The following is a 26452-nucleotide window of genomic DNA, read 5'->3' on the forward strand; positions in this document are numbered from 1 at the left end:
ATTTCTGTAACCTAATTATGACCAACTAATATGTTTTTATTGTTCCTGAGACTGTCTCAGAATCTTATTGCTGTGAATCGCATTGAACTATATTAGGTTATGCAGTATATAAATGATAATGTAATGTAATGTAAGATATTAGAGCAGGGAACTGTGCAGAATGCTCCGTGCTGCTCCCAACACTCATAGAAACTCTATGAGCATCAGCAGCAACGCAGAGCATTCAGCGCAGCTGCCTGCGCTAATAACTGCTATCGTGATTTAGTAAAAGGGGGGGGGTGAGGATAGAAAGAACCATTTTAGAAATGAACATATTCAAAAAGAAAGTGTGATCTCAAAAAGAGGACATATACATATAGGTTGCTGTATATTGATGTACAATACATGTATTGATTTTTTCTAAATATACATGCATGTGCTACAATCTATATGAATGCAATCTAATAGTATTTATGTCTTGTAAGTCCAGGATTTACCAATAGAAATTAATTCCATTGTACCAGGAATTCCCTAGAATTCATAGACAGAGTTTAAATTCCATATGCCCCATCAAGATTCCTTTGATCAAACAACCAGCATTTGCTTCCGATACCCTCCTTACGTCAAATAAATACCATCCTTACATCAATTTACTCAGTAATGGCCCCTCAGCTATGGAACGTTATGCCAATACACCTGCGGGAAGAAATGTCACTAGACTGATTTAAGTCGAGTCTCAAAACATTCTTGTTTAAAGACATTTATGACCTATAACCTTTTTCAATCTTTCCATTTCTTTTTCGCAGACAGGTTCCCATCCCATTGCTTTTTTCCCCTATACCTTTCTCTATCCTATGCATTTTTTATAGTTCCTTCCCTGACCCTTTGTATCTTAATGCACGCCTTTCCTTGTCTAAAATTTGTACTCCCATGACTTTAATTTCATTTTATGTATGTCACTTCGAAATTTGATAAGCGGGTTAACAAATTTTAATCAACTTGAAACTTGAGAAATCATGTTGATAGAATGGCATATATGCAAAATCCCTCCTTTTTACATTTGTAGAAATTGAACATTGCTAGCAGACAGCAAATCATAAGGAAACCATTAAAGTTTTACAGATATTACATGCAATTAAGTAAATGTGAGCACTATAAAATTGCGAGAAAAGATGTATTTATTGGTTGAGAACATTTGACCATCAATGGACATAAATGTGCATTCTTTTGTGCATCCTGGGTTTCAGTAATTTGTTTGAAAGTAATTCCAGTCCATTGCTTTCTTGCATTTCATGGCAGTGCATTCTTCCAAATACAGTACTTCATTTCAGAGCCTTGCTTTGAAAGCCTTGGCATGCAGCTGACCCTGCTATAGTTCTATCATTCTGCTACTCTGAGCTGCCTGATAAGTAGTGAATGGGACTGAATATTTGATTGCTTGACAAAAGACCATATAACATGAATGCTGTCAAGCAGAAGAAGATGGAGGCAATAAAAAAAAAAAGACTGAGATTAAAAGCTTCTCCACATACTTCTTTCCCTTTGGGAAAAAAAGTGCTAAGATGGCATAAAAAGAGTTATATAACCTCAGGCAAGAGATAAAAAAAATCTGACTGTCCATGGAAAGATTATCATGACAATATCATCATTATCATCATCGTCATCCTCACTTTGACAACAAATCTAAAGCATCAATGCATTATTGTCTTTGGCCTTTAAATCAGGAAGAAAGCACTTTTAGGGAGAATGCAGTTTCAAAATATAATTGTCGTGTCACCATTTTAGTCTATAATTGCTGACATTTCACTCCATTGTTCCTGTAGTACACATTCCATGAGCTCTGGATGAGTTAGAAATATGAGAAATCTTAATACATCTTCTAAAATGTGATATTGATATCTCATAAGTAGCACTAGTCATAAAGTTTTTAAAAGGTGGTTTAAGAGGGGGTGCTGACAAGTTCTCAGCTCAACCAAGAAGAGAATGAAGTGGATATGGTTCAATCAATGAACCGAAAGTTTTACAACACTGCCTAGACGGAACCTGTACGTTGTGACTTAGGCCATCTAAAACCAGGTCTAAGTCACAAGAAGGTATCCAAAGTGACCAGATAAGCACTGCAGACACAAAGTACAAACCCCTACACACTGCCCCTGTGATCACTAACCTCCCCCCCCCCCCGCACCCCCATAAAAATCGTAATAACTTTACAAATCTGCCTCCAGAACATCAGTACCTGGCAGCCTGGCATAGGAAAGCCTAGAGAGCTGCACAGAGGTGGCTTAAGTGGTCTTGAGAGTGGGTTAGTGAACCATGGAGAGGAGGACCCAGGCCTATAAGCCACTCTAATCACTGCATTCATGGTGAAACATGTGCACACCCCCAAAAAACCCCAAACCCTTTTGTACTGCCATATAATTGGCTCCTGCAGCCATAAAGGCTATTGGGGTGATAGATAGGTGGGTCTAGTAGATTCTGTGGGTATTTGGGGGGGGGCTCACCATGACCTATAATGGAGCTGTAGTGAGATGTTTATGTGGGACCTTTTTTATGAAGTTCATAGCAGTGCCCTCTAAGGTACCCCACTACTCTGTTGCCGTGTCTGGATGTCCAGTCCATCACTTTTCTGGCTCCTCCCATATCCAAAAGGTGTTTTTCTAGGCATTTGTGACTTGGATGAATTCTGGGATGAAAATGGGGTAAAAGATGGACGACTTAGCGGTCTGGACGATCAGATGGCAGGACATACAGTTGGACGATTTTTGAAAACAAAACAAAACAAAAAAGCCATGTTGGATGTATTTTTCGAAAATGGACCTTTTCCCGTGTCCGACTTTGGGCGACTTGGGACTTAGGCCCAAAACGGACTTAGATGTTTCTTTTGATTATGCCCCTCTACTTGGCTGAATACAAATATATTTGGGGCAGCTTTACTTTTTTTTTGCATTATTTTTGTTTATAAGATTATTATTATTTTTTTTAATGATTGACGAATAAGCTCTTTGTTGTAATATTAGTGGTGTAATCACCACTATTGTTGTGAGTAGATTTTTATGTACCCCTTCTCTGGAAAAAAAAACCAAAAACAGATTAGCACTGCTTTAATCATTTTTTATTGCAAGCTGGAATGTCTGATTTACGCTGGCTTTTTTTTTTTCATGAAAGTTTATTGAAAATTTTTTGTTTTATACAAAACAGAAAGAACAAGAACATAAAATATATAAAAGAAAATACATACAAAGGCATATTGCAAAGACATAAATTCTCAACAGTACTACCACGGTAGAGCTTCTTACCACAGGCCGGTGAGGTAAATGTTCTGACGCTCATAGGAACTAAATGAGCATCGGAGCATTTACCTCACTGGCTCGCGGTAAAAAGCTCCTCCACAGTTTAGTGAAAGGAGCCCTTAGCTTTCAAGTGTATGTACAATCTCAGTGAACTATGATTTAATTGTAGAATTAGGGCAGTAATGTTTTCAATCCACTTATATGCTTCTAGCTGACAGCTGAAAATGTCTTAATTATCTGAAGTAATTGGCATATGCATGAGAAAGGTTCAATGCTAAAAACTTGACAAACTGAATCATTGGAACATTTTATAAAGTTTACTAGACCCTGGTTTATTATTAATCTAGAATAATCAATTTAACTTGGCAGGGATCCCTTTGCAAAGAAATGTATGTAAATCTGACAAACAGTTCTTGATTAAGACCACACTGTTTTTAAGTTTTGTCGAATACATTTAAAATTTGGGAAATAATTGAGCTAGGTATTTTAGCTAACCTGAGTACTATACTGCTGTATTTTGTTTTATGACAATTTTTATGACTCTACAAACCATTTATCCATTTACAATGACTGTCTTAATATATCAAACAATTAACCATATCTGTTCTTTTTCTAACAAACAAACAGTTACACATTGTACTGTGCTATTTTCCTACAATTATAGGTGTTTTCAATACTACTTTAAGGTAAAAAGTTGAAGTTCAGAACCTCCAAGGTAGCATTCTTAAAATGATCTCCATAATATTCACAAGGTTCCAGATGCAGGCACAGGTTGGAGTCTCAATTAGTGGATAAGATGATGATACAGAGAAGAGAGACTGAGGGGCCATTTCACTGCATAGTAGTAGGTTTTGCACAGTTAGGGCTCCTTTCATCAAACAGCGGTAGAGTCTTTTACTGCAGAACACCCACGGTAAAAGACTCTACCACTTCTTAATAAAAGGAGCCCACAGTTAGTTCATGGGCACTGTGTTATTGACTCACATATGTATGCTTCCCCAGCATTCTCAAGATGACAGCTGTCTGGTGCATCACAACTAGAGAGCTGCACGGGAATGGGGACGACGGGAATCCCGCGGGACCCGCGGGTTCCCCCTTTGGGTCATGGGGATCCCGTGGGGATGTCCCCTAGGGTCGCGGGGATCCCATGGGGATGCCCCCTAGGGTCATGGGGATCCCGTGGGACGCCTCCGAGGGTCGCGGGGTTCCTGCGGGGCTGGATGTATTCAGCCGCAAGGCTCGTCTCCCTACCTGCCCTGCCTTAGCACACAGCCAAACGGAAGTCTTCCTGATGTCAGTGCTGATGTTGGAGGTAGGGCTTAAGCAAAGCCCTCCCTCCCTCCGACGTCAGCGCTGCCTTCGTGAAGACTTCTGTTCGGCAGTGTGCAAAGGCAGGGCAGGCAGGGAAAAGGTAGTGGTACAAGGCGGGGGGCGGTCCGCCCCCAGTGCAGCACAGCCAGCCAGGTCCCCCAACCGACCAACAACAGGCCCGGTCCGTCAAATCTCCCTGCCTTGTAGCCGCGAATCTAAATTACTTTCTTACAGCAGCTTCAATACTCCAGTTGCTGTAAGAAGGTAATTTAGCTTTGCAGCTACAGGGCAGGGAGGTTTGTCGGACTGGGCCTGTTCTGTTGTCAGTCGGGCAGGTAAGCGCCACAAAGGTAAGGGGCAGGGAGGGAGAAAGGGAGGAAAAGTGGAGTGGAGAGGAAAAGGCACTTAAGGTAAAACTGAGGGGGGAGAAGGTGCTGAAAGCACTGGGGAAGACAAAGAGGTGGAGAAGGATGCTGAAAGGACATGGGGAAGACGGGGGGGAGAAGAACGCTGAAAGCACATGGGGAAGACAGAGGGGGAGAAGGACGCTGAAAGCACATGGGGAAGACAAAGGGGTGGAGAAGGAAGCTGAAAAGACATGGGGAAGATGGGGGGAGAAGGACGCTGAAAGGAAATGGGGAAGACGGGGGAGAGAAGGACGCTGAAAGCACTGAGGAAGACAAAGGGGTGGAGAAGGACGCTGAAAGGACATGGGGAAGACGGGGGGGAGAAGAACGCTGAAAGCACATGGGGAAGACAGAGGGGGAGAAGGACGCTGAAAGCACATGGGGAAGACAAAGGGGTGGAGAAGGAAGCTGAAAAGACATGGAGAAGATGGGGGGAGAAGGACACTGAAAGGAAATGGGGAAGACGGGGGAGAGAAGGACGCTGAAAGGACATGGGGAAGACAGAGGGGGGAGAAGGACACTGAAAGCACATGGGGAAGACAGAGGGGGGAGAAGGACGCTGACAGGACATGGGGAAAATGGGGGGGGGGGGAGAAGGACGCTGAAAGGAAATGGTGAAGAGAGAGAGGGAAGAAGACAGAGATGCCAGACTAAGGGGGGAGCGGAGGGAAGAAGATGGGTGCCAGACCAATTTGGAAGGGGGGAGAAAGGGAGGCACAGTAACAGAGCAAATGGAAGATGCAGAGAGAAGAGAGACAGTGGATGGAAGGAATTGAATGAGAACATGAGGAAAGCAGAAACCAGGCAACAAAGGTAGGAAAAAAAAATTATATTTCTTTTTTTTTTTTTTTGCTTTAGGATAAAGTAGTATATTAGTTGTGTTGATAAAAATTTATAAACATTAGAGGCTCTGGTAAAAACCCATTTACAAATTATGTATTCTTCCCAATTAATATTTCCAAATTAATAAAGTCTTTTTGCTTATTTGTAAATGGGTTTCTACCAGAGCCTTTAATTCAGTAGCATAATTAAATGAAATAACTATTTCTGTAGTTTATAGGGACGGGTAGGGACAGAGGGGATTCCTCGCGGGGACGGGTGGGGATGGAGGGGATTCCTCACGGAGATGGGTGGGGATGGGGGGCGATTCCTCGCGGGGACGGGTGGGGACGGAAGGATTGCTCGCGGGGACGGGTGGGACTTTGGCGGGGACGGGTGGGATTTCTGTCTCCGCGCAACTCTGTAATCACAACCAATTCCCAGTCCTTTAATCAATCCTCTTGATTTTCAATCACATCCAATTTCCACTGATACCCTTTGCACTTTGTCATAAGTCCAGCACAGCCGTTACGATAAACAGAGCTAATCAGTGCAGCGCTGAAGCCCTTGTTCCCCGAGTTGGACCTTACAAAACCACGAAAATGTTTTTTAGCGCAGGCCAGCACGCAGAATGCTCTGCGCTGCTCCTGACACTCATAGGAACTCTATGAGCATCGGGATCAGTGCACAGCATTCAGCACATCAGCCGGTGCTTAAAATTGCTTTCACAGTTTTGTAAAGGTGTGGGTGGGGGGGGGGGGGGGGGAGAGGGGAAATGAACAAATCAGTGTGGATATTCTTACAGTATACAGTTCTTAATTTAAGGCAAAAAAGTGTTATTACAAAAAAATAACTCAAATCCAGAATCAAACCAATCACACCTCTTTGCAATAAATCTCATTTTTAGAGGTTTAGTACAACTGATACTTTATACATTCAAAGATATATTTTTTTAAGGGTGAATGACCCATCAGAAGCGGCACTCTATTGTATGCAAGGTACAGGACTTATAGAGATTATTTAGCTGCCACACTTCATCGGCTCTATATTTTTTAAAATGAACTTATTCTTATCTTGATATCATTTAGTATGACTTTTATGTTATGTTATAATTTATGCAAACTTATCTGCAACTCCGGTGTGGAATATTGCCTAACTTGTACTAGCAGTTACTGAAATGCATTGCTGACACGCATGTTTCATATGAACAACACTGCTTCAGGATGCGGACATCTACAAAACAAACAGTAAACTTAAACTATACCTCAAATCTAGAAAAAGATTTAAGTGGGCCCTCTTTTACTAAGGTGTGCTAACTGATTATCGTGCGCTAAATGCTAACGTATGCATGTTAGTCTATGGAAGCATTAGCGTTTAGCATGCGCTAATCGGTTAGCACACCTTAGTAAAAGAAAGGGTAATTTAATATCATATAACAATCTTAACGTACTTAAATATTTATTGCTGTTGCAGGCACTAAAGCTCAAAAGAAAAATGAGTAGGGAAACCTTAAACTAAACTTCTAAATAGGAGAACGGTAAAATGTATGTTATAAAGAAAAAGAAACTGGTCTCCAAAAAAGCTCACCTCAACATCTATCATACGAGTGCGGCAGTTGTACTAGAGATTTATTGCAAAGATATGTGATTGGTCTAATTTTAGATACTAGACCTTTCTAAGTTAATCAGTTTCAAGAGATTGCAATAAATAAGCCATGACTAACATAGCAGGGTTTAAAAGAGGTTTGCACAAGTTCCAAGAAGTCCATAAAATATATTGCCCGTGTAGTCTCAGAAGAGTTCTGTAAAATTAATCTAATGCTGTGGATCCACTGGATACTTGTATTCTGGAATGTCAAAGAGAGAATACTGTGCTTGATGAACCTTGACCTGACTCAGCATAGTATATTTTATGTCCTCATGTTCTCAATGAGGTTTTCTGTAGTTTTATAGCTCTATTAGATACTAAGTCCTAATAGTGTCATATGAGATATGATGATGAATTGAGTATTTCCACAATTAGTTTCCCTCCCCTAAATATACCATCAATAACTTTGGACATTGTAACCTCCAGGGTAATCCTGTAACTGTATCCACAATAACTCTATACAAAATAACCCAGCTTCTCACATCATAGCCGACCTTGAACTGAATAGGTAAAGGCAGAATAGAAAACCTGATTAACATAGCATAACACAACATCCTATTTAACAGATTTCTAGTTAGGACTTTGTTCTAATATGTTCCTTTGGTAGAAGTCTTCATTAATTACTTTGAAGGTTTTGGCTAATGTAGAACCGGTTGTTAGATTTCTTTTTTTTTTTTTTTTTTTAATTTTCAATTTGGATTCTAAAGAATTTTGCTTGGACTCTGATTCAAGCAAAATCACTAAAGCACAACCCATGCTTGTCTTTGGAATTTCTGTAACCCTTTTTGTTTGGGCTTACAAAGTTTGCTAAAGAAATATGCCAGTACCAGCAATATTGCTTGTAGTATTGGTGATATGTAGCCTGTGCCATTGTTCCATCATAATACAAGGAACAACTGAAAAGTTCTCAGCCCAGCCAACAAAGTTGGGGCAGTTTCTATCAAGGGTTATACCTAAATAAAAGCCAAAATCACACCTAAATAGGTGATTTATAACACCTAATGCCAGAATGGGTGTGGTGTTAGGAGCTGTAAAGTGCCTATGCAGACAAGATTCATGGCAAAATAGGTGCCAGAAAATGAAAGTCTGTAGAACTCTGGCCTACATTTCGGGCACCTATCTTTATCATAAGAACATAAGAATAGCCTTACTGGGTCAGACCAATGGTCCATCAAGCCCAGTAGCCCATTCTCACGGTGGCCAATCCAGGTCACTAGTACTTGGCCAAAACCTAAGGTGTAGCAATATTCCATGCTACCAATACAGGGCATGCAGTGGCTTACCCCCATGTCTTTCTCAATAACAGACTATGGACTTTTCCTCCAGGAACTTGTCCAAACCTTTCTTAAAACCAGCTACGCTATCCTCTCTAACCACAATCTCTGGCAACGCGTTCCAGAGCTTAACTATTCTCTGAGTGAAAAAAAATTCCTCCTATTGGTTTTAAAAGTTTTTCCCTGTAACTTCATCGAGTGTTCCCTAGTCTTTGTAATTTTTGACGGAGTGAAAAATCGATACACTTGTACCCATTCTACTCCTCTCAGACTTCAATCATATTTCCCCTCAGCCGTCTCTTTCACAAGCTGATTCAAAAGTGTGATTCTCAATACAGTGCTGTTACGTGATTGACAGCCACTGTATGGAGAACCTAGCCTATAGTCCAGTGATTTTCTACTTTTTTTGTTCTATCGGAAAAATATGGAATGAAAAAAAGTAGAAAATCATTGGACTAAGTGTTTAGTCCTGGATGGAGACTGCCCCAACTTTGTTGATTGGATTGAGAACATTTCAAAAGCCTCTCATGCTTGCAAAATTCTTCAACCATAAGTATATAGTAAATATAAAATGTTTACACTAAGGACTCATGTTTATCTGTTATTTTTTGCAGTCTTTGAAAGCATTAAGAATCTGTTATATAATTATTTTAATCTAAGAGCCTGTTCTACCTTTTATAAATGTCCATGTGTATGATTGTCATGCAAATCTGTTGATTAACGTTCATGCATTTGAATGAATTTTTGATGAGTATATTTTATTTTGTTTTGTCCTGTTCATTTGGCTTCCTTTATTCTGATTTTATTGAATATCTCCAGTAGCCAGTGCTTTCTTATTCCCTAGCCATATGTAGCACTCCTTTCTGCATAGATAAGTAGCGTACGAGCAACATGACTGCTTCCCCATTTGGAAATTCACTTACATGTTGTTTACTGGTCACCATATATTAATGAAAGCAGTTATTGAGTGATTCACCAGACAGATGGGTTTTTCTTTGTATTCATACCCAGTGCAAAGCAGCAGCAGGTTGCTGTGCAATACAACATCTAGCAAAATGGATCACCTGATGCCATAAGCCACAGATGTAAATTACAAGAGCATAGCACCATGCAAAGCATAAGGGAGTCATATAATACACTGCAAAATGGAAGCATGTTAGAGCTCTGAGCAAAGAGAGAAAAAGAGAAACAAAAAATATTAGTGATACTATAACTCATCTTCATCACTATTAAAAAAAAAACGGAGAAAAAGACAGCCCATATTTTTAACAGTTTTTGTAAACTAAAATGATGTGAGAAATAGATATTAGAAAATCTTTGCATATATCCACATATCTAATGAATAAGGTAAAATTATGGTCTTACCTGTTAATTTTCTTTCCTTTAGAAGCAGCAGATGAATCCAGACTAGTGGGTATAGCTCACATCGACCAGCAGGTGGAGATAGAGAACTGATTAACAGTTGGCCTTAAAGCCTGGTGTTCCCTCTGTTGCTTCAGTTATGCATTTTGCCCAAGCAGCCCGAAAGGAGCATGAACATCCACAAAACTTCATTCCAGTAGAAAATGTGCCCTCAAATAATACAATTACCAACCATATCCCAACTGAAACCATAAACAAACACCCTACATATATCCCGTGCACTTGGGGAGGGGCTCTGGATTCATCTGCTGCTTCTAAAGGAAAGAAAATTAACAGGTAAGACCATAATTTTACCTTCCATAGCAAAGCAGCAGATGAATCCAGACTAGTGGGATGTAGCAAAGCAAACTCAAACTGGGTGGGACGCCAATGCCGCCTCCGCCAGCACTGCAGCGCCAAAACTTGCCTCCGCGCTGGCCGCTACGTCTAACCGGTAATGCTTTGAAAAGGTATTCCCCGATGACCAAGTGGCCGCCCGGCAAATTTCCTCCAAAGACATCCCTCCGGACTCCGCCCAAGACGTAGCCAAAGCCCGAGTGGAATGAGCATGAAGGTGCTCCGGTACCTTCTTACCTGTCAACACATAAGCCGAAGCAATCGTCTCCTTGACCCAACTCGCAATGGACGCTTTAGACGCCGCCATCCCCTTGTTCTTACCCGCGAACAATACAAAGAGATGGTCCGACCTACGAAAATCATTCGTCACCCCCAAATAATGGAGAAGCATACGCCGTACATCCAGTAGACGCAAAGACAAAAATCGTTTACCCCAATCCTCCTTCCGGAAGGACGGGAGGAATACACTCTGGTTCACATGAAATGAAGAAATCACCTTAGGCAGGAAGGACGGCACCGGCCGCACTGACACCCCTGCCTCAGTAAAACGTAAAAAGGGTTCTCTACAAGAAAGCGCCTGAAGTTCCGAGACTCGCCTCGCCGAAGCCATCGCCACCAAGAACACTGTTTTCAGCGTGACATCCTTCAAAGTTGCCGCTGACAGGGGCTCAAAAGGTGCCCCCTGCAATCTCCCAAGGACGAGTTTAAGATTCCAGGATGGACAAATTCGCCTTACCGGCGGGCGGATATGTTGAACCCCTTTGAGGAAACGGACCACGTCTGGCTGCGAAGCTATCGACGCGCCAGCCACCCGGCCCCTGTAACAAGCAAGGGCCGCCACCTGAACCTTTAAAGAGTTATAGGCCAATCCTTTCTCTACGCCTTCCTGCAGAAAGGCAAGAATAGCCGGCAGCGAAGCATGAAAGGGCGCGATTCCCTGTCGTCCGCACCAAGCCTCAAAAATCTTCCAGACTCTCGCATAGGAGGTCGAAGTCGAAATCTTCCTAGCTTTAAGAAGTGTAGCAATCACCTGCTCCGAATAGCCCTTCTTCTTTAGCCTTGCCCGCTCAAGAGCCAGGCCGTAAGACCAAAGCGGGCCGGATCTTCCATCCAGATTGGGCCCTGAGTGAGTAAGTCCGGAGTTACCTGGAACGTCACCCGATCGCCTACTGAAAGCTGAATGAGATCTGCGTACCACGGTCGACGCGGCCAATCCGGAGCCACCAGGATCACCCTGCCGTGAAAGAGAGAGATGCGTTGCAACACCCGCCCTATCATGGGCCAAGGCGGGAACACATACAGAAGGGAATTTGGAGGCCATGGGAGGGCCAACGCGTCCACCCCCTCCGAGCCCTTCTCCTTGCGTCTGCTGAAGAAGCGAGGCAACTTTGCATTGCGGGACGAAGCCATGAGATCCAACTCTGGCAACCCCCACCGACGGACTAGCAGGCCGAACGCTCGAGCCGACAATTCCCATTCGCCCGGATCTAGAAGATTTCTGCTGAGGAAGTCCGCTTGCACGTTTTCGTGACCTGCAATGTATGCCGCTGACAGAAGCGGAACATGCCTTTCTGCCCACTGAAATAATCTCCTTGCCTCTTCGGCCAACTGCGGACTCCGAGTGCCCCCCTGACGATTGACATATGCAACTGCTGTGACACTGTCCGAAAAGATTCTGGTCGGCCTGGCCTGAATCAGGGACTGAAAAGCCCTCAGCGCCAATCTGATCGCTTTTAATTCCAACAAATTGATGGGCCACTGGGCTTCCTCTACGGACCACACTCCCTGCACCGACGCTTGCAGGCACTGGGCCCCCCAGCCCCGCAGACTGGCATCCGTTGTCACCACCACCCAATCCGGCGTGGCTAACGGCATGCCCCGCCACAGGTGCAACTCGTGGAGCCACCACTGCATGCTGCGAGCCGCCCGAGGACTCCATTGGAGACGCACATTGTAGTCCAGAGAAGCCGGGGACCAGCGAGAGAGAAGCGACTGCTGTAAGGGCCTCATGTGGCCCCGAGCCCAGGGGACCACCTCCAGAGTCGCTACCATGGAGCCCAGAACTTGCACATAATCCCAAACCCGAGGTCTGGGCGACCCGAAAAGCAGTCGAATCTGAGTCTGCAGTTTCTCTCCCCGGTCTCGGGGCAGAAATACTCTCCCCAAAGCCGTGTCGAATCTGACCCCTAGATGCACCAAAGACTGCGACGGGGACAGAAAACTCTTGGGAAAATTGACGATCCACCCCAACGACTGGAGGAGAGAGATTACCCTCTGAGTGACCGACAAACTCTCCTGTCTGGACGAGGCGCGGATCAACCAGTCGTCTAAGTAAGGGTGTACCCGAATCCCTTCCTTGCGAAGAAAGGCTGCTACCACCACCATGACTTTGGAAAAGGTGCGGGGAGCCGTCGCCAGGCCAAAGGGCATTGCCCGAAATTGATAATGCTGGCCAAGAATTGCAAACCTCAGATACCGCTGATGCGGAGGCCAGATCGGGATATGTAGGTACGCCTCCTTGAGATCTAGGGACGTGAGGAACTCTCCCGGTCGAACAGCCACAATGACCGAGCGTACCGTCTCCATCCGGAAATGGCGAACACTGAGAAATCTGTTGACCACTTTGAGGTCCAGCACCGGCCTGAACGACCCCCCCTTCTTTGGAACAATGAAGTAAAGGGAATATATCCCGCGGCCTACCTCTTCCGGGGGCACCCAAACCGGCCCCAGCCAGAATCCAGGAGCTAGTAGAGGAAGCTCCAGTCCTGCTGGGAGATAGAGCAAAACTGAAGCAACAGAGGGAACACCAGGCTTTAAGGCCAACTGTTAATCAGTTCTCTATCTCCACCTGCTGGTCGATGTGAGCTATACCCACTAGTCTGGATTCATCTGCTGCTTTGCTATGGAAAGTAGATTTGTAAGACTTGGAGGAAGGGAAAGAAAATGTAGAAGCTTGCAAACAAAAAAATCAAACTTGGAATCGCTTAGCAAATATTTCTGTTCGGTGTTTACTGCCGAAAGGGTTAGAAATAGAGCAATGAAAACTGGCACAAACAGTGATGGGAAAGAGGTAGACTTCAAATTGCATTTTTGCAGATGAGACCAAAATCTGCAACAGGGTACATACCTTGAAAGGTGTGAGAAACAAAGATGCTCATAGTGAAGCTTTAATAATAGTCTAGAATTTGGTAGTTATTATTCATTGTGCTCCTTTTACAAATCTGCAGTAAGTACTAATACATGCTTTCCACAGCTGAAAAGGGCTTACTGTGGGACGCACTAAGGCAGGGTTTGGGCTTGTGAGCTACTTTTAAAATGACCAAGTCAAAATGATCTACCAACAATAAAATTAAAAAAAAGTGCACTGTAGCAGAGAAAATGTTAATCATCACTTATATTCTGCGGGTTTTCAAAGAGGTCAAAGCAGCTGACTTTATGCAATGTCACCTCAGTAACAACTATACAAAAAATAGACAAATATACGCCCCTCCCTTTTTACTAAACTGCAATAGCGGTTTTTAGCGCAGGGAGCTGCGCTGAATGCCCTACACTGCTCTCGATGCTCATAGGCTCCCTGCGCTATAAACCGCTATTGCGGTTTAGTAAAAGGGGGCCTTAGTGCAAAATATAGACAGCAGATAAAAATTCTCAAAATGGACACATTTTGATCATTAAATTGAAAATAAAATCATTTTTCCTACCTTTGTTGTCAGGTGATTTCATGAGTCTCTGGTTGCACTTTCTTCTTCTGGCTGTGTATCCAATATTTCTTCCCTTTTTTCAGCCTCCTGTATGCTTCCTATCCTCCAGACCTCATTCCCTCCCCCAACTTTTTCTTCCTCTCTCCCTGCCCCCTCCCCTTTCTTCCTTTCTGAATCCCTGCCCCCCTTTTTACTTTCTTTCTCTCTGCTGTCTTTCTTTCTGTCTTCCTGCCCCCTTTCTTTCTGTCTCCCTGTTCTTCCTCCCTGTCTTTCTGTCTCCCCTTTTTCTCTCCCCCAAGCCACCGCTGATGTCTGGGAACAGGCCCTCAAACCACCGCCGATGTTGCCGCTGAATTCTCCCTGTTTCCCGATGCCGCAACAGGCCAGCAGCCTTCCCCCCAATGTCAATTCTGATGTTGGGGGAGGGGGGAGGCTGGCTTGCCCAGCATTTCTGTAGTCGCTGCTGGCATTGGGAAACAGAGAGAACGCAAAGGCAACGTGAGTCAATCGCAGAGCCTGGGATGTGCTCCGCGATGGATTTGCGTTGCCTTTGGAATTGGCTGGTCAATCACGATCGAGCTTTTGGGCACCCCTGCACTAAGGCATCCTGTGGTAATTTAGCAATCTGTGTGCAGAAACCGCATACTAAAAATACATTTTATTTTACTGAAGAGGGAACATGTCTGGGGATAGAGTGTGTTTCTGCCCTAATCTGCCATGGTAGCATTTTTAGCGCATGCTGAAGATTAGCGCATGCTAACCCCCGTGCTACGCGGAAAAACTAAGCCAGCTCTATGGAGGTATTAGCGTCTAGCGCAAGCGGCATTGTAGCGCGTGCTAAAACCGCTAGCACAGCTTAGTAAAAGGAGCCCTTAGTCTCCATCAATAATAGTCAGGTATACATAGAATACATAGAGTATGACGGCAGAAAAGGGCCGACGGCCCAACAAGTCTGCCCACTCAAAGCCCCGTCCCCTAAGCATTTCCCTGGAGTGAACTCACATGTTTATCCCATCGTTTCTTGAAGTCAAGCACGTTGCTGGCTTCAACTACCTGACGTGGAAGACCATTCCATTGATCAACCACCCTTTCGGTGAAGAAGTACTTCCTGATGTCACCATTAAGTCTCCCACCCTTGAGTTTGAGCGGATGTCCTCTTGTTGCCGTGGGACCTGTAAGGAAAAAGATATCTTCCTCCGCCTCAGCACGGCCTGTAAGATATTTGAACGTCTCTATCATGTCTCCCCTCTCTCTGCGTTCCTCGAGAGAATATAACTGCAGCCTGCTTAGACGTTCTTCATATGGGAAATCCTTGAGTCCTGAGACCATCTTAGTGGCCATTCACTGAACCGATTCCATTCTCTTCACATCCAATACTGAACACAGTAGGTCTCACCATGGACCTGTACAAAATGCATTATAACTTCAGGCTTTCGGCTGACAAAACTTCTTTGGATGCAACCCAGCATCTGTCTAGCCTTGGTTGAAGCTTTCTCCACCTGATTGGTAGTCTTCATATCTTTACTAATGATTACACCCAGGTCCTGTTCTGCGACAGTTCTTCTTAAGGTTTCGCCATGTAGGGTGTATGTTCTGCAGCCTAAATGGTGAAACCTTAACAAGAATTGTTGCAGAACTGGTCCTGGGTGTAATCATTAGTGAAGATATGAAGACTACCAAATCCCATGCAGTCGCTGAATGCAAAGCATTTGTTGGCAAATAGCATTGCAAATTGGACCTTAAATAACATGAACAATCCTGATAAAGTCCAAGATGAACTAATGATAGCAGTTTAAAATGTATACGAAAAACCATAGGAAACTATTTCAGTAGTACATAGTAAGGAGACATGCTCTTTTTTTGTCAATCCATACAATAAATATACTATGGAGTACTAGACTACCTGCAATGATTGAAGATTGAAAGATGGTAAACCCAGATGTACAAGGGGTCACTGAAAAATTCTCAGCCCAACCAAGAAGAGAAGAGTAGAGTCATGAAACTAACAAGTTATTCCACACTTTTCTTGATATTTTTCACTTCTGTGATATGAAATGAAACAAAAAGTGTGGAATAACATATAAGTTTCATGGCTCCACATCATTCTTTTCTTGGTTGGGTAGAGAACTTTTCAGCGGCCCCTCATTCAATATTGCAGTAGTCTAGTAGTTTGAAAAATGAATCACATATCTGTGATTGAAAAGTCAAGTTCAAATCTAACAATTCCTAAGGTTGTTTTTTTTTTTTAACTTTATGCAAGACTTTCACAGGCATTCCAAGCAATAATACCATTTCAGGAAAGATCACAGATGAATCAGGGGACAGTGGCATTAATTCTGTTTTTTCAATTTTCAACACCAAACCATTCCATATCAACCATTTTGAGGTGGTATCAATTGTCTGTATATGAGCCACCTCTTCAGAACTGCATACAACATACTTTAACTATCTAAATTCATCCATTCTCTGATGCTATCTATCTATCTATCTATAATTGGATGTATGTACTGTATGTATGTATGTTCCAGCATAACTCTGAAACGAATGGACAAATTTCAACCACAACTTAACATACATATTACTTACTATCTGGGAACAAACACTGTAGGGGGTGGGAAGAGGGTGACATGTAAAAATGATCGCAAACAACAGATTTTAGTGTCTACCCCATAGTTTTTGGGTTCACAGAGATGAATACTCAGCATAACTCTGAAACGCATGGACATCGCTCCTTAGCAGTGTTAATTTTATGTTACAGTTTTTCTCTTAGGAAACTGTTTTGTTTAGGTTATTTTATAGATTTTTCTGGGAAACTGCTCATAACTCTGTACATGCTCATAACAGAAAGTACTCTAGGCCAGTGTTCTTCAACCACCGGACCATGGACCTGTGCTGGTCCACAGAAATTTCCTGCTGCTCCACAGGGCCGGGATGTGCATCAGGCCCAAAACAGTGTTCTTCAACTGCTGGTCCACAGTGCGATCGATGCGGTGCTATCTTCGAGCCAGCTCCCTCTTCCTCATTGATTCAGTGCACAAAGCCACAGGCAGTGGCTCCTACGCACGTTCTGCGCTTGAACCGGAACCCTTCTCTCTGATGTCGCAACATCAGGGGGAAGGCTTCCAGATGAGGCGCGGGATGTGCAAGGAGCCGCTGCCCGCAGCTTTCTGCACTTCATCAGTGAGGAAGAGGGAGCCGGCCTGAAGAAAACACCGGGGTTGGCATAAAACGGCCAGGTGGGAGCAGGCCAGAAGATAAGGCATAGCATGGAATGAGGGAGACAACAAAGGTAGGGGGGAATGATTTTATTTTTGAATTTAGTGATTGAATTATGTCAAGTTTGAGAATTTACATCTGCAGTCAGTGTGCTTTGTGTAGTTTAATTTTGTGGTTAACCATTATGTGTTGTTAATAAGATTATACTGTGTGTATCTATGAAAAATGAATGGAAAAAAGTTTTTCAATTAGTACTATTATGGGGGCCGAGTCTGGGGTGGAGATTGGGTACAGATGGGCGGGGTTTGGCCACAACTTAGCCCAGTGTTGTTCAACCGCTGGTCCGCAGACCAATGCCGGTCCACAAAATAATTCTTTATTTCTGCCGGTCCATAGGTGTATAAAGGTTGAAGAACACTGCTCTAGGCAGTCTGCTATAAATTTTAGGTTCAATGTATTTTGTTCTTTTTGTGTTTTAACTATGTTAATGTCATTCTTTTTAGGTTTTGCCTAATTTTTAGTTGTTCCTTTGTTTATTGTAGTTCTCCTGAGACAGTTATTTGGTTTACCCCACTGGCCCAGTTGCTTTTGGAGTTTTTTAACTATGGATATCTGGATCCTATGCTTTTTTTGTGTTCTATCACTAGCCCTGTCCACTTCCTGAGTTTATCACCCCCTGGCCCTCTGGAGCCTAGTTTAATTAATACACCCTCTCTAGGCCAATATATTCCTGTAGTTTTAGGAAATAGAAAGTCTTTCTGAAAAAAAATAATTCCCTTGCGGAACTTTAACGCTTTGAAACAAATCTCTCATCTTAACAAGGCCTTGGATGTATTCACATAATCTCTTACTCCTGTCCCGGTACTTTATTGCAATGCAAGATCTGTTTGCAATAAACAGCAGATTATTAGGGACCTATTAGATTACTCAGATCATGGTCTAATGTGTATTACTGAGTCTTGGATTTCCCAGGAAGATACATTTTCTTAGAGTGAACTTTGCCCGAATGGCTTTAATAGCCATATGTCCTTCAGAAGTAATAAAATAGGGGGTGGGCTAGCATTGATTTATAAATCTTTTTTCCAATGTGCAATTAGTTGATAAGGCCAGCCTCCCAGAACTGGAATATCTTTTGGTATCTGTCAAGGACAAATTGTCTAATCAGCCTTTGGGTATCCTTCTTTAATATCGCCCCCCAGTCCCATGGAACAAACCATGTTCTCCTGTTACTAAAATTATTGCTAATTCTTCAGTAAAATTTCAAAGGTTACTCGTAATAGGTGACATTAACTTGAATCTTGAGAATACAAATGATAAGGATACTCTTTATTTCATTTCCTTGCTTCATTCTTTGGATTTACCCTTGCCTCAAATGACACCCACTCATGAGAAAGGTCACTCTCTCGACATTATCACCTTCATGGAATATTTTCCTAAATTCTTGTGGGTGCTGAATTCAACCAAAATTACTTCTCACTTGACACAGTCAGGGTGTTTGTTCAATATTTGGGGTGCTCAAGCACCCATAGAGCTGGCTCCTATGCGCAAAATTAGTACTGAAATATTTAGAATTTAGTGACAAACAGAGAGGGGAATATTTCTAAGGAGTTTGTGTAAGCACAAGTTTAACAAGGCAAAATTTGAGATTAGTTAGCAAAATTTAGATCCCAAAAATGCATTAAAGCATGAAGGTCTCTCAGAATACAGATTATATGCAGGGTCATGTTTAATTCTTTTGCTAGTAGCAGATGGCCCAGGTAATGTCCTTTTTCTTTTTTTTTTTTCTTTGTTGTTTTACATTATTTCCCTGGTGAATAGCTTTCTTGTCTAGAAAATGTACATGTAATTAGAGTTATCCTTAGTGGATTTAATTTAATTTTATTTAATACTACCTTGATTGTATCAATCTGTTTTGGGACACTTAATTTAGAACAAGGAATCTTTAACAAGCTGTTCCAGCATCCAACAATATATAAATTAGAAATCTAGATTATAATTACAGATACAGATCTTTTTTAAATGAGTAATTATTCTGTATACAAATTAGTGATGTAACTATATCCATGAATGGTGTAGATTATTTTAGATTATATTGTTCCCTTTTGCAGACTAGAAGGCTCTAACTGAATTATATTGAACCAATCATCTCAGTAAAAATCTCATGGTAGCTGCCTAATATAAGTAAGGGTAGTACGTTGGCATGTCAAAGTATGGCAAGGGAATAGCTGCTGGCGACAATCAGCAAACATACCAGGAGAACAAACACCGTGGAATACCTTCCTGCACATCTCACCCGAGGATGACAATCATTTCCCAACCTACTGTGTTTTCCTCTTTCCCTCTCCCATATACCTTATAACGAATACCACACACCATTTTAGTAGCCTTCCTCGGAACCATCCTTTTTATATCTTTTTGAAGGTGTGGTCTCAAGAATTATACACAATATTCTAAATGAGGTCTCACCAAAGTCTTATACAGGGGCATCAATACCTCCTTTTTCTTACTGGCCATACCTTTTCCTATGCACCTTAGCATCCTTCTAGCTTTTGCCGTCATCTTTTCAACCTGTTTGGCCACCTTAAGATCATCACATATAATCACACCCAAGTCCTGCTCTTCTGTTATGCACAGAATAGCCTTACTGGGTCAGACCAATGGTCCATCAAGCCCAGAAGTCTGTTCTCATGGTAGCCAATCCAAGTCACCAGTACTTGGCCAAAACCCAAGGAGTAGCAATATTCCATGCTACCGATCCAGGGCAAGCAGTGGCTTCCCCCATGTCTTTCTCAATAACAGACTATGGACTTTTCCTCCAAGAACTTGTCCAAGCCTTTCTTAAAACCAGCTATGCTATCTGCTCTTACCACACCCTCTGGCAAAGTGTTCCAGAGCTTAATTATTCAATGAGTGAAAAAAAATTTCCTCCTATTGGTTTTAAAAGTATTTCCCTAAACTGTACCGTTCCTTTGGGTTTTTGTGCCCAAATGCATGACCTTGCATTTTTTAGCATTAAAATATAGCTGCAAAATTTCAGACCATTCTTCAAGCTTTGCTAGGTCTTTCTTCATGTTATTCACACCATCTGAGGTGTCTACTCTATTGCAGATTATAGTATCATCCGCAAAGAGGCAAATCTTACCTGACAGCTCTTCAGCAATATTGTTTATAAAAATATTAACAAGAACAGGCCTAAGAACAGAACCTTGAGGCACACCACTGGTAACATCCCTTCCCTCAGAGCGATCTCCATTGACCACTATCCTCTGTCATCTTCCACTCAACCAGTTCCTGACCCAGCATGTCACTTTGGAGCCCAACCTGAGGGCACTCCGTTTATTTATTAGATGCCTGTGTGGAACACTGTCAAAGTCTTTGCTAAAATCTAATTACACCACATCTAGTGCACTCCCTCTATCCAAATATCTGGTCACCCAGTCAAAGAAATTGATCAGATTTGTCTGACAAGACCTACCTCTAGTGAATCCATGTTGTCTCTGGTCCTGTAATCCACCAGATTCCAGAAACTTCACCATTCTCTGTTTTAAAAGTGTTTCCATTAATTTGCTTACCACAGAAGTCAGACTTAAGGCCTGTTATTCTCTACTTCTTCCTTACTTCCTCTTTTGTATAGAGGGATCACATCCACCCTTCTCCAGTCCTCCGATACCACTCCCAACTCTAGAGAAGCATTTAAAAACTCAGTCAGTGGAGCCACCAGAACTTCCCTAATTCCATTCAGTACCCTCAGATGTAACCATCTTGCCTCATTGCTTTGTCTACCTTAAATTTAGCTAGCTCCTCACAAACACAATCCTCTGAAAATCGATCAGGGTCTAATACTACTCCATCCCTATTCACATTTATCTTCTGCGGTCCCGCTCATGGTGCTTCAGCCGTGAACACAGAACAGAAATATTTGTTAAGCAATACTTCTCCCCTTCACTTTTGAGTCTCACAATGCAACTTTTGCACTTCTTCCTATCACTGATATATCTACAAAATGTCTCGTCTCCACGTTTTACTGTATCAGCTATTTTTTCTTCTATATGAATCCTTTGCTTTCCTTACTACTCGACCAGCCTCTCTTAACTTTTGCCTCTTTCTCTTTCTGCAATCTTTTATAGTTTATGAAAGCTAACCTTCTCAACTACTACTTATGTGTACCAAAGTGCCTTCTTCTCCTCTTACTTTTACTTACTTGCTTCACAAAAATGTTTGCTGCCCTTACAATAACTCCTTTCAGTTTTGTCTACTGCACTTCTCTTTCTAGATGTTCCCATCAAGACAACAATTCCTTGACGTTATCCCCCATCCAAAGTTTTTTTGTTTTTTTTTTAAGTCTAGAACCTTTAATTTTGAACGAGCCCTCTCTATACCCATCTCAATATTAAACTGTACTGTGCAGTGATCACTGGATGCCAGATGATCACCCACTGTAATATCAGAAACATTTTCCCCATTTGTAAGCATTAAGTAAAGTATGACCCCCATCCCGCATGGGTTCTATTACTAACTGCTCTTGTGCTATCTGCCATAGCATATAATGATCTACCTGTATGCTGAGGGGCTCATAATAATAATAATAAAAATCTACAAAGTGGCCTAAATGGATACTTGGACGATCAAAAAGCCTGATCATCCGAGTACCCATAACCAAAGCTGGTTTTAGACGTATTTTACTAACGCAGCTTAGTAAAAGGAGCCCTTAGTCTCCATTTGCTGATCTAGATCTGGCTGTCCTCTACTACAATGCTTCTCATACCTCTTCTGGAGGCACAGCCTCAGAATTATACAATGAATATGAATGAGATGCATTTGCTTATTGTAACCCCTGTGGGGTTAAAAACATTTTTCTGAGGCTGAGAGTGAAAAGGTTCTGGTCTCATGAAGAAATTAATTGCTGCAGAATTCCGAGAGACATATTGCACAGGCATTCATTTGGCTGCTGGTTGCCCTGGTAACCAGGGTAAACATTCTGGTGGCTGTTACCTGGGTGTGTCAGTTAGAAGATAGCTTAGGATAAGATAGGATGCTGCTGAGGGAGCTGCCACTGGGAGAGTAATATTATTGGTAAATAAAAAGAAATAGTGCCTGTATTAATAGTAGTCAAACAGGCTAAGCAAGAGGATAGCTTGTGTCTATGAGTAGGTTTTGAGGAAAAGCCAGGAATTTAAGAAAGGTTTATTTTTCTTTTTGCCTTTTTTTCTATAAAGTATGCATTGGAGTTGAACAGTAGCATTGTTTAGAGCAGGCAGTGAAGGTAAGCCTTGAGCTAAGGAAGGCCTGTTAGTTGAGGGGTGTAAAAGCCTTAATATTAGAGTTGAATTATAAGGTTCTTCCACAGCCTTCAGAACACCAAGATCTAGAATTCAGACTGAGGAGTCAAGGTTTCCAGTAGTACCTGCAACCAGAAGCAAGCCAGCCAACACACAGGAGATAAGTTTTTTGTTTGTGGGCACACATCTTTTGGGACATTTGATTTTCCTTTATGCTTGGGTGCTCAAAGTACTGGTTTTAGATTGGAATTGTTAATACCTACATGTGATTTTTAAACACTGAACAATTTTAGGGGTCCTTTTACTATTGCACGCTAGCCGTTTTAGCGCGCGCAAGACACTGGCACGTCCATAGAATATAATGGACGCACTAGGGTTTAACACATGCTAAAATGGCTAGTGAACCTTAGTAAAAGGACCCCTTAATTAGAATGTTTTAATAAAATTTTAATTAGTAATTACCAATTGTTTTTTTAACTGTATTTATTCAAATTTTGTAAACTGAATCCAGGTAGGGTTATATAAGGATAAAAAAAATATAAGAAACTTTTTTTTAAAGGAAATCTCTTGTTTTTGTTACTTATTTAAAACAATTTATTGTAAGAAATTGTCATTTAAGGGCTCCTTTTATGAAGGTGCGCTAGGATTTTTAGCGCATGCACCAGAGCCGAAAAACTACCGCCTGCTCAAGAGGCGGTAGTTGTTAGCACGTGTGGCATTTTAGCGCATGCTATTCTGCATGTTAAGGCCCTAACGAACCTTCGTAAAAGGAGCCCTAAGTTCTTACCTGTCCAGCAATAGCAATTTGCTGTATTCCCTATTTCCCCTTCCTATTATTATGTGCCTCATCCTCCAGAGCGGTGCCTGAGGTAACGACATATTAAGTAACTACAAATTAGTGGTAAAGTAAGGCAGTGCTCACCCTGAGGAGGGTAGGGTTACATTATATTGGAGATCCATCAAATGCAAGTCTATTCATTAAGGTAATCCTAGAACACCAATTGAATGTATCTCCAGGAGAAGGTTGAGGAGCACTGGTCTATTTCTCATAAGTAGGGCTCTGATAAACCATCATCTGATTCATTCTTCCCAATCCCTGTAATTTTATCTGAAATATATTCAGTCCCATATATCTGTTTTAAGTGAGTATACTTTATTATGCAAATGTAGTTTTAATAGGTCTCTCAAATAGATTAATATCTTACATGTAATTCTTTCAAAATAAAGAGGTGGAGCTCATTGAAGGTCCATGGAACAATGAATGATATGTCATCTATATTATAGGAATTACATTGATTAATAATCCGATTTAGAATTCATTTTAAGATAGTATTGTTGGTTTCAGACTCAGATCTTATCAAGACCCCTTATTTACAATAAGATTAAATTGCATCCCTCAGTCCCCTTAATAACTGAAATTTGATATGCATGCGTTACAACTAATATTTTTTTTCATTGATAGGTTCAAAATGGTAGAATGTGACTCCCCAGTTATTATTTATAGAGAAGGATGATATGCTTTATAAGAAAAATGTAAAAAATAACAATTTGCTCTCCATAGTATTTGTGGTTAGATTTTATGTTCAATGTTTTTTTATTGTTTTATGAATAAACAGTAATATAAATATTTGCAGAGACTGTAAAAAATGTAATGAGCCATAATAAAGAATGAAGGAAAGAGAAAAGGTAAACAATAGATGACAATCAGACCAAAGAAAATTGAGTCAAACTGTTTTCCAATAATGCATAAATTACAAACATAGCAAAACTTATATCATCTGAAATCATGTGCTTTTGAGTATATTTTCACAATATTCCGATAGAGGTTGCCAGATGTTATCATGCTTAGTAACACTACCGTGTTTGATAGCAAAACTACGTTCATATCTCATAATTAAGCAAATGTTGTGCCACCATAAAGCATGCGATAGGTTATCAGGATTTTTCCAATTAGTGAATATGAGTTTCAGCGCAATCATAATGAAACATCTAAGCAGCTTAGCATTTGTGCCTGTGATAACATCTGTTAACCCAAAAGCACCATAAATCACTACAGCCAGAGTCAATTGTTCAGAAATGTCAAGTATCTCAGTTATAGTCTTCCAAATTCGTACCCAGAAGGTTTGAATTGAAGGGCAATGAAAGATCATGTGATCCAGTTTACCGACTTCAGATTTACAGGACCAACAGCAATTAACCTCAGAGTTGGGTAACTTAGATAACTTATAAGGAGTCCAGAATGCCCGGTGCATCAAGAAAAACATAGATTGAGTAATAGATGCTGAGTGTAGAGTTGTGTAGATGTCTTTCCATAACTTTGACCAGTTTTTCATCCTAAGAGTGGCACCAGTATCTTTTGCCCAGCTGTCACACAACACTAAATCGTTGTTAAACTTAAGGTTGATAAGGATTGTATACCAAGCAGCTACCTGACCTCTCTGTTTAAGTCTCATAAGCTCATAGAGCCTCCAAATTGAGGGCGTGGTTTGTTTAAGAGAGTTCAACATAAACCCTGCTGTAATAGCATGTCTTATTTGCAACAATCTATAATAATGTGTAACAGGTAAGTGATAAGTCTTACATAAAGTCTCAAACGGGATCCAAGAACTATCACAATATAGATGTGCAATAAAAGCAATTCCCGCTCTTTTCCAGGAGATCCAATTAACTGTTTTTTTCTGAATAACTATTTTAGGGTTGTTCCAAAGATAGATATAGGTTGTGTCTTTACATTTTGTTTTGAGCAATTTGTCTGTCTCTTTAAGTGCCAATGATGAAGAAGAAACAGGGTCATTCCGTGTACCAGAACCCTCATGTGTGAACGAAGAATAAAGTAAATCCATAGTGTTGACTGTTTCAGATTCCAAAAGAACCCATGCAGGAGGGTCTCCTTCTATAGATTCTTGGATCCAGTTGGTACATTGTCGCAACATCATGGCCGTGTGATACTCGTAAAAACTAGGGAAATGAACACCTCCATCCATTTTGTCTCTTTTCAATTTCTGAAGGCTGATACGTGGAGTAGAGTTGTTCCACAGAAATTTAGTGAGTGATGACTCAATCAATTTATAAGTGGATTTGTTGAGATATATTGGAATCATACTCAATGTGTAGTTTATCACTGGTGATATCATCATTTTGATAGTCTCAAGTCTCCCCCACCATGATAAACAAAGTGGTGACCATCTTGTCATCATCTTTGATATAGTGTCCATTAAGTGATCTGTGTTGAGTTGAATTATTTCTTCAACAGTAGGTGCAAAGAGGACACCTAAATACTTCAGTTTTCTCCCGGCCCAATGCAGGCCCAACTGCTGGATCGTTGCAAACGCTTCAGGGGCGTTCAATGCCATCACCTCCGTTTTTGTAAGATTTAATTTATAACCTGATATCAAAGAAAAACAATCAATAATTTGCAGAGCAGGAGAAATAGAGTCCACAGAGATGTATAATAACACATCATCTGCGTAAGCAGAAAGTTTGATTTCTTTGTCTCCAATACAGATACCTTTGATGTTAGAATCAGATCTCAATGCTATAAGTAAAGGTTCCAGTGCCAAATTAAACAAAAGAGGGGATAATGGACATCCCTGCCTGGTGCCCCTCTCTGGTTGAAATGAGGATGAAAATAGGCCATTAATATAAATTCTTGTGAGAGGAGAAGTATATAGAACATGAAGCATGGCCAAAAAGTGTGATGAAAAGCCAAACCATTCAAGTATTCGAAATAAATAGGACCATTCAATCCTATCAAAGGCCTTTTCTGCATCC

Source organism: Geotrypetes seraphini, chromosome 6 (assembly GCF_902459505.1).
Source record: "Geotrypetes seraphini chromosome 6, aGeoSer1.1, whole genome shotgun sequence".
NCBI classification, from domain to species: Eukaryota; Metazoa; Chordata; class Amphibia; order Gymnophiona; family Dermophiidae; genus Geotrypetes; species Geotrypetes seraphini.